Source organism: Oryzias latipes, chromosome 5, assembly GCF_053564925.1.
Source record: "Oryzias latipes strain Hd-rR chromosome 5, Olatipes_Hd-rR_3.1".
NCBI classification, from domain to species: domain Eukaryota; kingdom Metazoa; phylum Chordata; class Actinopteri; order Beloniformes; family Adrianichthyidae; genus Oryzias; species Oryzias latipes.
In genome coordinates, this window is record NC_136241.1 from 31,490,658 (window position 1) to 31,504,554 (window position 13,897).

Below are 13,897 nucleotides of genomic sequence, written 5' to 3' on the forward strand. Positions count from 1 at the left end.
GAGGGCCGACAGGCTTTCATGAGCACACAAGGATGAGGAGTGCCTCAATCAGGTTCCTGGGGTTCCTTTGTGGTCCCCCTTCAATAAATTATTCATTTCCATTGGCAAGTTACCATAAAAATCAATAACTTTAATTATCAACCCAGTCACTGAAGTGGCTTAGTCACCAGACCTGCACTGGACCAAAATCTTTCTGCAGAAAACTGAGTCATAATGAACAATAGAAGATGCATCCTGTCACTGAAACACACAAACAAAATTAAAAAAGAAACTGAGAACATTGTTTAATTTCAAACAAAGTCAGTGGATATTTAGCTATAAAATGAAGGTGACAGTTTGTTCTGACATGTTTCTGTGAAAGAAAACAAAAGTCTTTCATCTCCTCCAGCCAAACGAGAGTAGAAGCTGCTTCAAAAGCTTTTTTTTTTACTTCTGCCATCTTTTAGAATGACTCTCCTCCTCATCTCTTTGTGTCCCACAGTACTGATACTGTTTTATTATCCGTTTGATATTTTTCTGTGATTCAGAACAGTGAAGCCATCCTTTCATAATGACAGACAGATGCATCCTAATTTAAGAAAAACTGAGTCACATTTCAGGTGTTACCTTTGTTCTATCCTAGGCACTTTAACATTGGGAGTTGGGTCATCTAGACCCACTAGACAGTGCGCTGAACCTTTTTTCTTCAATGATTTGTGATCTTCACTGGTGTCCATGGATTACATGAAATCTTTGCACCTTTATCCAGCTTTGTCATGGTAGGGAGATCATATCATTGTAAGGGTGGGGTCATCTAAGACAGCACAAGGGTTAAGAAGTAATGATTCCAGAGAGAACACATTTGATGCACACTTACTCGCCACTTCATCAGGCACAGCTGTCCACATGCTTCTTAACACAAATTTCTAATTAGCCATTCACATGGTAGCAACTTCATGCATTTAGGCATGTAGTCATGGTTGAGACAGAGCATCAGAATGAAGAAGAAAGGGAATTGAAGTGACTTTGAACGTGTCATATTTGTTGGTGCCAGATGGGGCTCGAGTTTTTCAGAAACTGCTGATCTGCTGGAATTTTCACCACAACCATATGGGTTTACAGAAAATGGTTAAAAAAAAACAACGAAAAAGAAAATATCTACTGAGTTGCAGTTCTTTGGGTGGAAATGCCTTGTTGATGCCAGAGGTCAGAGGAGAATGGCCAGACAGGTTCCAGCTGATAGAAAGACAGCAGTAACTCAAAGAATCAGTGGTTACAACCGAGTCCTGCAGAAGAACATCTCTGAACACACAACACGTCCAGCCTTAAGGCAGATGGGCTACAAAAGTAGAAGACTACACCTGGGACCACTCCTGCCAGCTAAGAACAGGAAATTAAGGCTACAATTCATACAGAATCACCAAACTGGACAATAGAACATTGGAAAAACGTTATCTGGTCTGATGATTCTCCACTTTTGCTGCAACATTCCAACGGTAGTGTCAGAATTTGGCGTCATCAACATGAAAGCATGGATCCATCCTGCCTTGCATCAGTGGTTCAGGCTGGTGGTGTTATGGTGTGGGGGATATTTTCTTTGCACACTTTGGACCCCTTCATACAAACTTGGTTCCAAGTTTGTTCCAACACCACAGCCCACCTGAGTATTGTTGCTGACCATGTTCATGCCTTCATGAACACAGTGTAACATCTTCTGATGGCTATTTCCAGCAGGATAAGGCGCCGTATCATAAAGCTGGGATCATCTCAGACTGGTAATGAGTTCACTGGACACAAGCGGCCTCCACAGTCACCAGATCTCAATCCAATAGAACACCTTAGGGATGTGGTGGAACGGGGGATTAGCATCATGGATCTGTAGCCGATAAATCTGCAGCAACTGCGTGATGCTGTCATGTCAATATGGATCAAATTCTCTGAGAAATGTTTCCAGAACCTTGTTGAATCTATGCCACCAGGGATTAAGGCAGTTCTGAAGGCAAAAAGGGGTCCAACCCTTGGCAAAATGTACCTACTAAAGTGGCCAGTAAATGCATGCCTTAATTATCTGTGTGATACTTTCAGTCATTAGTCTGAACACATTTCTTCCTAAATACAAGAGAAAAAGAAATTTTCCAGTTGAAAAGTTTTAAGTCCACCAAAACTACAACTCCCAGAGCCCCACCCATTCACATCAGGTACCATTAAAAAACCCAAATGCCCTCTGTAGACTGATCTATGTTTTGACCAACACAGATCAGAACATCTAGATGTTTTGGTTATTTCTGATAACCGTTCGCTGCTTTTATTCATTTGCTTCTAACATACATCGTCTCAAAGTTGACTTCAAAAGGCTTTAATGTGAAGAAGTACTTAAACACCCATGGTGCTTTCACCGTCGTCCATGTATTTTGGTAATTGTTTTGTTTTCATCAGTGAAACAATCTCTTTGAAATACTTTTCATTAAAAATACGTTTTTTTTTTTTTTTTGCCCTACTCGCCAATTTTAACTGCACCCCCCTTAGTACACACACCCCTCCCCCTTCAATATATACATTCAAACATAAACACACACACATGCACACAAACACCCTCTCAAACACCCATACACGCACACACATTTTACAAGGAAGGTGGGACCTGGGTCCATCTGTCCCCTACCCCGTCCCTGGTGGGGGGTGTGGGCCCCTTGGCGATGGCGGCCGTGTCCCTTGGGTGCCGGCTCCCTGGGCCCGGCGGTGCTCTCTCCGCACGGTGGGGGGGTTCATATTACACCTGAGCCGGGGGTGTTCGTGTCCCTGGGGGGTGGGTCCTGGTCCTTGCCCCTGGGCGCTGGGCCCCGCCAAACTTCCAACATGGCCGAGCCTGGTCGGGCCATATTTATAACATCCCTTATGGGCCGCCCTTTTTTCCCCGGGGTTCCCCCCTCCTGGGCGGGGGCGGCGGGCCCCTGCCTTGCTCCTACCTGGACCAACCGTGGGCCGGGTGGGTGGCTGCCTGGAGTGCGGAGCGGGTCTCCCTTGGGGGGTCCTGGCTCGTACCTGGGGTCGGGGCGGGGGGATGCCCGGAACTCCTGGGTGGTGGTGGGGTGCTCGTCTGGGGCTGTGGGCGTCCCTCTCCGGTGGGGCCCTGCGTTGGGCTCTTCCGGCGCGGCGGGGGGCTGCTTTCCTGGCTGGGCTGGGGCGGCGCTCTCTTTCCCTCTGCGCCTCCCTGCTCTCTGGCTCTGGGGGCCTCGCGGCGGTCCTGCTGGCCCTGGCCTGGGTGGCGGTCTTGGTCGCCCGGGGGGCGGTTGTTCCCTGCCTGTTCCCGTGTGGCGCTGGGGGAATTCCGGCTGCCGCTGCTGCTGCGGCGGGGGTATGGGTGTGGGGGTGGCTGGGCGCTCCTCCTCCTTCTTTTCACATTCCACCATCCATTTTAGAAGAACATAAACACTCACCTGAGCACAGGTGTTAGCTCACCTTTGCACTAATAGTTTGCATGATTGAATGAATGAAAGATTTCACACTAGTTGGTTTAAAGGCATAAGTATGCGTTCGTGAACACTATCTGTTTTGTGTGCATGTTGACATGTGGACATTTCTGCGGCTAGCAGGTGTGTTGATAATATTTGAGTGTGTGTGAACAGGCCCCGCCCTTTTTGTACTACATTTGAACCGTACCGTAACGATAAACAACCAGTAAACCTGCCTGCTCTATGCTGCTTCATGGTCTTACCCCCCTTCCCCTCCTATTATCACCCTCCTACCCCCCCCTCTCTCTAACGTCCCTCTCTCTTGTTCCCCTCTTTCCTTTTCCGTCCGGTCCAACACCAAAGATTTTCAAACATGATTGAAATTAATAAAGTTTGGCCTCAATTACAAAAGGGGTTTATTCAGACATACCTTTGGTTTGTCTGAAGATGAATAACCCCTCTTGTTAGAATAAAATATGTCCAACACAAGAGGCCCTCAGCTCTCATCTGTTTGCCTAGCTGTTGGACAGGACAAGTTGAAAAAAAAAAAAAAAAAAAAAAAAAAAAAAAAAAAAAATACGTTTTTTTTGGGGTGGTGTTATTGATGCACGGCTCCATGTCTGTGTGAGTGCTCCCACACATGCTGTCTCTATAAGTTTTCTAGGTCAGTGGTTTACTCGCTGCTTAAAATGTGGGATTTTCTTTCACTTTTTCTCCATCTAACCTTGAAGATGAGACGAAATGATCTTGTTCTGGGAAAATCCGATTGTTTGTTTTTCCCTTGTGAGATTTTTAGATTTTAAATGGCCTTGCAATCTCCACTGCAATAATAAACTTTTATAAATATGTTTCTAAATTGATTCCTAATGCCATCAGTGATGTTTTGGTAATGTACTAAGAATACTTTTTCCATGACTGCAAGTCAGACAGTCTGATTTGTGGTTGTTTCTTAACACACAATGTGTTGTAAGATACTGAATTATAGTAAAATGAAACAAGCTTATTGAATATTACAGAACTGTTTTGTTAATTACACAAAAGGAATGAGTGAAAAAATAAATAAAACAGACGTGTAAATGAACTCCATCAGCATTTGATGACCTGAGGAAATGAAAGACGATTCCTCTTTGCCTAAATAGTTCGTATTGGTTCCCCAAATACTTCAAAACTCATTTTGTCTGTCCTTTAAGATGTGCACAGTATTTTATCAAGCCCCTCAATCCATCTTCCAACTCCATACCTGCCGGTGTTTTTCAAAGTCAGGACAATCAATATTTTAGATTTTATTTCTTTCTATAAATATTAAATAAACTGATCTAAAAAAAAATCTCTTTAAATGCAACAGTGGCCTCGTAGAAGAATAAAAAAGTGTTTTTCTGTGTTTTGCTGATCGAATAATAGTCAAATAAAATAAAATAAAATTAAAATAAATACATAAAAATAAAAAATAAAATTACATTGAAAAAAATTACAATAATCTCCTGGTATTATTAATTTTAAACTTCTGGCTTGATTAACTTGATGTGAAACACTTTATCAGTGACTTGCATGGTTGAGGGAAAAATAAATTATGAAAAAAATGTAAAATACAATAAATTCAGTCCTTCATCTTCTTCCGTATATTCCCTTACGGGGTCACGGGGTTGCCGGATACCCTCCTTTGAAAAGAGCGGGAAAGACTAAAAAGAAAAGCATCACTTTTAATGCCTCCAAAAGTATTTTCAATTGTTAGTCACAAGTCTATTTAAAGAAGGTGAGTGTTAGAAAAAAACTGAATCTGACGTGTAACCTCACCATCACCAAACAGCATCAGTGTTTTTCAGTCTGTGGTCTGACAGATTAGTCGGTTAGAAGACTTACTGGAACTTTGTGGGATGTTGGTGAAACCCCTGATAAACCAACAGAACATTACAGCAGAACAGCTTTTACATAGTTTTCAAGGAAGGAAACTTTAATTACAAAGAGAGTACTTTTTAACACAAGCTGTTTTCTTTTTTTCATCCCAACAAGTTAGAACGGGAATCCACTAGGCACGGAGACATCTATTAGATATTTAATTCATGGCTATTTCAGTGTTTACAGCTATAGATTTGCATAATGCATCTGTTAGACATAGAGGTCAATTGCACATTGCTGGTTGGATCTCTAGCAGACGACTTTCCCACAGCTAACTGCATTGCGATCCCATCCTGCCTTTGGTGTTGTAAAGAAGACACTATTTTTCTCATGGAGAGTTAGGGTTAATTAAACAGACTAATTACATAACATAAGGAATACATTTGAAAGTATAATAATGGTGGTTTTGTGTGTGCTTTAGAGGCAACCTTTCAAATTATTTTAGGACGTAAAGAGGCATAGAAGATAGTTCCATTATATGTACATAGCAAAAGGTGCTGCTCATTGTTTCTGTTCCTGTATTGTTTTTTTGGGGGATTCTTTTGTGTTTAAAATATTGGGTTTGAATTTATAAGAGTGTTTAAAAATGAAGATGTGCTGCTCTGATTCTTCTGAATGAAAATACTGTTTAAACTGGAAGTTGCATATTGATGGGTTGTTGTTTGGATGCAAGTTTCTGAGACTGTTAAACCCTGGCAGATTTCTGTGGAAATGTTTGGTACATTTTTGGAACGCAGAATTTTGTGATTACTAGTTGTAAGTGAACAAAATCACAAATGAAACTAATTGTACATTTGCAGGCTGTACGGTTGCGCAGTGGTTAGCGCTCTCGCCTCACAATTAATAGACAACTTTAAATAGAAAACTATTAGCTGACAAACACTGTTGTTCAAAGTACAAAATACACTGCAAGTTCTGACGGGTCCTTTTAATTTAATTCAGGGAAGACAAAATGTCAAAGTGATCGAAAGCAAACATGCTTGCTTGAAGACGGTGAGAGTTGCAGACTTGGTCCTCGGAGATGAGCGGTCACCTCTTCATGTTTCAGCATCAGTGGTCAGGTGGTTGCAGCAAATGTGGAGATTAGAAAAGAAAAAGATGCTCTAGAGTCAAATGTAAAGAGCCAAAAGAGAAGAAATGTCTGTGCAGTGTTTTGGAATATTGTTTGTCTTTGTTTGGTTCTTTGGATGATTGTGGTCATGCTTGTTAGTTCTTTTCAGTTTTTCATTTAGTTGTTTTTTCAGGTTTCAGTTTCCAATCATAAAAGCTGCTTCAGTTTCATATGGAGTTAATTCAGTCTCAGTAATCAGAAATGCACACAACCTGTTTCACAAATACACACGCTCTGATTCACAAATCCCCTATTCTGTTGTTTTCTTGTGTTTTGGTTTAAGAAATAACATTTTCTTAAACCAAAACACAAGAAAATGTCTAAGTATTTTTGAATTATTTATACATTTTTAATTAATTGGTTTGTTATTTTGCAGCCAATCAAAAAAAGGATCAATTGCACTAAATTTGCAGGGATCTGCAGGTTTTCTGAAAAGAAAAGTGCATCATAACACAATCAAACTGCACTCACACTACAACGAAGCCTCTCAGCAGTGAGACCGTTTCATTCCTTTCAATAGTCTGCCTGCTTATTGTCCCATTAGAAACTTTTGTCTGACCTGCAATCTTCCCCCTACACGCCGTCTGTAACCCTGCAGTGTTGTGGTTTGTTGCTGATTTTCTTTTTTTTTTGAGTTAAAGTGACTTACCTGCGGAGACAAGGACACAGAAGCAATTTTGAGAAGCTTATTGCAACTGCTATATAACCCTAATGCGTGAAATGCTGCAAATGTCCTTTCAGGCCCCCCTCCGTAGCTATATCACACCAAAATAAAGCAGACACAGAGCTCTCTAATGGCTTGACACAGCATAACAATCATGACACTAAGAACAAAATGACATTCACAGTAGAAAGCCTCTGGTTAATGGAGGATAATCAAGGCATCTGGGGAAACAAAGAAGCACCTGTCTGCGTAGAAAAAGTTCGGCTTAGTGACAAATTTATTCTGTAATTCACAGCCAAGTTATTTTGTTTCTCATGAAGCAAAGTTATGCTAAGTTGAGATTTAAAAATGGAAGCAATTTTTGAGTCATGTTAATGACATGTTAACATGTCATTTAACACGTTAAGCAAGAGTGCTGTGACATTTCTTCATGGCAAAGAAAGTGTATCACCAGGAAAACTGCCATGAACAACTGTATTTTGGCCATCAAAATGAGTTTTTCATGCACAGTTTAAAAGTAGCACGTTATTTACGCTATTTTGTGTTGTCTCAAGATGGGCGTAGAAAGCAGTAGTGTTTTAATGCATCCAAAATGTGCAGTGGTATCAAACCCATTTTCACCGAAGGCCACATCAGCATAGCGGCTGTCCTCAAACTTACTTATAAATGTAACTAAATGTAATGAAAAATAAATGTAACCACTTCTTAATGTTAAGTAACTCATTATTTATTTATTTTAACTTTTTAAAGTGACAATTACAGTTGCATAGAAACATATGTTTGCTTGTTACTCTAGCATAAATCCTTTTAAATTTGATTCTGTCAGGTCAGATTATATGGACAGTGCTTAAGTCCTAATGTAAAGTTGCCCAATCCATTATTTCAAGTCCGATTCCCCCTAGATATGAATAAACACACACCAATTTTTAATTTTTTATTTTAAGAAATGAAAAACTTTTATGCTCTTGCGGGCCACATAAAATGACACGGTGGGCCACATTTGGCCCGCGGGTCTTGGGTTTGACACTAGAGTGTTCTAGTGCATTTAAAACTGCACGTCCAAAACTCTCCACAGTCACCCACTGGGACAGATGTTGCCTTTAAATCTTATGTCATGTGGGTCACTTATATGAAGACAATATGGTCTTCATGGAAAGATCTGGATGGAATTGGCCTAATCTCTTCTTGTCTGAATTTATTTATGGAACTCTCAATTTTAGATTTTGAAATTCACAATAATAATAAAAATAAGTACATTATGTTGTGCCTTAAAACAACATTGGTAATGGCTTCATAAATGTAAAATGACTTTAACGTGATATTTAAAGTATTTTCACAAAAAAAAGCTTTTACACAGATGCAATGTGTTTCCATATTTGTGGAGACTCAAAACACAACACGGGGTACGGAACTCGATCCGGACCAAATTAAGCAGACTCGATCCAGACCAAAGGACCTCTCCAGTCTCAAAAACCCTCAGTCCCCGAATTACTAAGTAAATCTGCAGTAAATTCATGGAAAGTTTGTGTGTTTACATGTAAGAAGTAGGTAAATATGAAGAAGTTGTGATTGAAATATCATGAAAAACCTTACTAGTGTCTTGCATTAAATGCAAGAGAAACATCACAGGTACCTCGTGGTACAAACATCTTCAGTTCTGCAATATTTTGTCAGAACCTTTAGGTCTAGAAGATGGAAGCCAGACCCTCATTTCTGATTCCACTGTTCACAGGTGTTGACTCAGAATCAGAAAAGATGGTAGAAGAAATAAATCTGTTCCTGTAAAACAAAAGGAGTCTGAAGGGCAAAGAGTAATTAAATTGATTACAGGATAGATAGTTTAAGAAAACAGGCACGTTTCATTTACTGCAAATCTAACTTTCATTTATGTATAATGAAGATCTTGCTGATGGATTCATTCCTTACTAAACTGAAGAGAGTTGGAAGCTCAGTAAAACAAAATAAGATGGGAATATTTCTGCTAAATAACAGGAAAGTTATGCTAACAAATGTCCTGAAGTCCTGTTCCACATTACTGGCTGTCTCATTGATTGTGCAGCACACAGACATGTTGTAGAGCAACAAAGCTTTTTGCATGTGAGCAACACTTCACGTTTACATTCTCCGTGTCTTTCAGTAATTACACCAGAACGCGGCTAATGCTCCGTATGAAGCCGACCTTCTGGAAAAGGACAACGAAACGAGTAACGATGGCAGTTACTAAAATGCATCAATGAAGCGAGTCTTTCCCTTGGAGGAGGAAACAGGAAGACTTTTGAAGCTCCTGCTGGAATTTTCTGTTAGAAAATAGATGTAGAATCTGATCTACGTCTTTATATTGCTAGTTTTTGTCAAATTTGGAAAACAGTGAGCTGAAGAGATAAAATTATCCATTCAGATATACATTTTTAACAAATCAAGTCTAAATATTTATTTATTATTTAAAACTTTTATTTTATTATTACTTTATCATTCGCTAATATATTTATTATTTATTTATGCAATTTTATTTATTAAGGAAAGTGTCTTACCAATGCGGTTTTTGCCAGAAGTAAACAATTTTTATCCCAATACAAAAGACTTCATTTAGGCCATGTCACACAGCCAACATGTACATTTTTGCAAATTCCGCGGGGGAAAATTGGTCATATATGAAAATACATGGTAAAAAAAGTGAGAAAAGTTGTGGTCTTTAAGATTATTGCGCTCTTTATATGTAATTCATTAGTGATTTGTGCGTCAATTATGAAATTTTAACGTAATACGTGCGCTGTATACATGATAAAAAAGTTATACATCTATAGTACATGCCTGAAAAGTCTGTTAGACATACGTGGAATGGTCATAGAAAGCCACAGGATGCACCTCGCAAAAGTCATGCTCAATTGCGTAAGATTTACGTAATAAAACTTAAATTACGTAAAATATGAGTAAACTGTGGAATCTATTGGAATCTAAACTGAAACCCTTAACGAATGATGAATTGAAGGAACACTCACGAATTACGCATGTATTACAAAGACCGCAATTTCCTACGTGGACAATGTGCCAAACATAAGTAGTGGCTGTGTGACATGGCCTTCAAATCGAAATGGACACCAAACAGGAATGCCTTATGTGGTAGAGTGTCCGCCCTGAGGCTGGAAGGTCGTGAGTTCAAATCCAGACTGAGTCAAACCAAAGACTAACAACTGGACCCAATGCCTCCCTTCTTACAACTCAGCATTTAAAGGATTGGATTGGGGGGGTTAAACCATCAAATGGTTCCTGAGCGCGGCTGTGTCTGCAGTCACTGCTCCCCCAGGGGATGGGTCAAATGCGGAGAACAAATTTCACACACCAAGATCCTTGACAGCTAATGGGACTTCAACTTTATGATGAATTAGAGACACCCCAAATGTGAAAACTTCACAACAAATGGAAAAAAATGAATTCATTCAGTAAGTTGACCAGGAACGCACTGGACATCCATGACAGAAAATGCATGGTGTCTTGTCAATACAGTGGACTTATGATGCTGGATGCAGAAATTGAAGTGTTCAAAGGTCAAATTTTCCCCTGGTAGATATTTTTAAAGACTACAAAATAAAAGTGAGCGAATCAGTCAGGCTGCCTTCATTCACCACACTAAAAACCAGACATTTGCTCCTCCAACCACTCCAATTATCTTTTGATCTACTGTATTTTCTAAGCATTTACAGTGGTCTTTTAATTATGACTATGCAGCTTTTAGCCAATTAAAAAAAAGCTGTGTTGTTTTCTAGGACTTATGTAATGCAGAGCGGCAGGAGTTCATAAGAAATTCGTCTCAGAGTATTTGGTCTTTTGGCTTGGGGCTACTCCACCCAATGCTACTGTGTTTTTTTTTTAAGTCAAGCACTTCCTCAACTGTTCTTATGTTTAAAACAAAATTTTTAATTATTTTGCTTTTCAGTTTTTTTCCAATTTATTTTTTATTTTTTTAATGTATTTTTCTTTTCTTTTTATTATTATTATTTTTTAAACGTTTCTCCATTTGCAAAAAGGCAGAGCTCACCCCCTACCTAACCTGTGAGTTCAGAACGAGCATTGTCCACAAAGGCAACTCACAGTCCTTTCCCCACAGCCTGGAGCTGCCCCAAAACACGTGCATGAGCTTTTTCATTGGCGTCTGCAGCAGACGGGCGTGCTGGAGCTGCACGTCTGCCACAAACTAATAACATTTCCCCCCAGACAGAAGCTACCTTCAGGGTTCACAAACGTTTGCTTTTGCCGTTGAGAAACAGATTAGAAACCAAGTGCTTGTTTTCTGTCAGTCTAAACGTATAAAATAATGATCTTAGCTTGGAAAATGTTTTGTTGAAAATGATAAAAAAAAGAACACAAACTGATAGGCAGAGTTCAGTAAACATTTCATAAAAGAATGTTTTACTTGATGGTCTAAAAAAGATCTAAAAAAAAGTGTTTAGCAAACTGTAAGAAGATTTTAAAACTAACTCAGTATTTTCACACCCAACTGTTTGCGGTGAAGCTTGTTTTTCACATTGCACTCTGCGGAAGTTACTGCGTCACACCTGATGACTATTTTGGTCGATCAAACCAAACCAACCCCTGAGGCAAGGCAGTTTTTTTTGTATTTACAGCAAAATAACCCTGTAAAATCACAAATAAAAATTAAACCTTTTATACGGAAGCAGAAGAGATGCTGAGTATCAAACAGTCTTTAGAGTCCTTGGTGTTCAAACTCATTATCTCCAAGTCTTCAAGTGTTTTAGTGTTCACCTCCTGAACAATGTTTAGTTGTAATTTTTCACTTTTAATGACCAAAGGACTTTGACCATAAATAGGCATGTCTCGTGGGTAGTAATGTGCTAAAGAAATTTAAATGGAATGAAAAAAATTATGTACTTTTTATTAGTTGTAAATTAATTATTTGCAATTTCTTTGTTTTTTTAATGACTGAATGATGCTCTCTTTATTTATTAATTGTAAATAAATTCACAATAGATTCTTGTTTTCAGTGCATGAGTGATGCACTGACCAAAAAGCACTTTTTACATTTTGTTGTTCCAGCAATAACGACAAATAAAGTATTTGTTTGCTTCAAATGTTTTACCAACTTTGCAGGTAACCTCAGATGACACGAGCAGACTCAAACGTGACCAAAGCAGTGCAGGAAACTGAATCATTCACACATTTAGGCAGCTGAAAGTGGGACTCAAACCAGGTGAGAAAAGGCAGGCCGGTGCAACTTAACAGTGAGCGTTAACCTCACAGAGACACAGGAAGCAGCTTGACCAACCCCTGATATGTGCATTATCCTCTGAAACACAAACTCTGTGCAGCAATTCATCACACAATGCAAGAGTTTGTCAACAGGTTTTCCCAATTTAGACACTTGTTGTGGCAACCGGATATTAGCGAAGAGGAAAACGGATGGATTGGGCAGCAAATTGTACTGCTGGGAAAAAGGCTCTCACATTGCACATGGGAGATGCATACATATAAGATGTATAAAAAGTGTCTGTCTTAATCTAAGGGAAAAAACAAACCTTGTCAAATGTGAAAGCTCGCTGTTCTCCAGGGTTTATTAAATGCCACAAGCCAACACTAAACAAATGGCTTACAACTGAGTACGAGCTGCCGCCACTAATTGATCAAAATCCAGTCTCAAAGAAAAATATCTGCTAAGCTTTACAGCTCAAATGCTTTTTTTTATTTGCAAGATTTAAAGACTTATTCAGTTGAAAGGTGGGGATCATAGTGTGAGGCAAGGAGATTAAAAATTAAATAAAAATGGCCCACAGGCGCTACCCCGCCCCCATTAGCTGAGTGGCTGCTTCATGCCCCTCACTCACCCCTTCTGTCTTTGCCACCCTGGTCCGGGCTGCAGGCGCCGCAGTTCCATTAGATAAACACTTTTCTCGATATTTCAGCTTTTTGGTTTTATCTCCATAGCAACCATTGTATTATTTGGATGCCCGGAAGGGGGAGGGGGGGGCAGGTTTGAGCAATTTTTAGAAGAATCTGCAAATTCCAAAAAGAAAACTTTTGGATTTCCTTGGCAACAGAGGTTTTTTTAGTTAACTCTGTTCGCATTCCTGATATATTTATATTGTATTCATATTGTATGGTACATTGTTTTGTTCAGCTTGAGTTAGGGATTCATGCATTATTAACTTCCGCCCGAAAACCTGTAAGCAATAGGGGATCTCCATTTTTGCAAACTCGCCACACTAACAAGATTCCAAAAATGCAAAGTTTGAATTAAACACTTTTTCTTATAGCTTCCCAATGCTGCTCTAGGAGTTAGGAGCCAATAGATCAAAATTCCTAGGAGTTCAAATTCATAAAAGGTAGCAAAGGTGATTTTTTTTTTTTCAAAATGGTGGCCTCTTCCTGAGGTCAAAGGTCAAGAAACTTCAGTTGTGGTTGTAGACTTACATGTGTGAAATTTCATGAAGATTACCGGAACAAAAGTTTTCTTTTTCTATATTGTGGCAAAGTGTGAAAATCATCCATTTTTACACTTAACTCATAACACACAAGCCGTAGGTCCTGTGGCCAACTCGTAATTTATTTTAAAACTTCTTTTCGATATCCATGACGTATGTTTTGCTTTCGTTGGTGAATTTTTAAATATTTCTGGGCCCCATACGAACCATTTGCGAAATGTTCACATTGTGAAAACGATCTGGTCCGTGTTCTTCCAGGACTCCTGCCGGACAGAATAACAAACATTATTTTATCTCAGAACATCGGGCTCGAAGTGACAACGGGTGTTTGCTTGTTTATAGGCGGTGACAAACACAATAA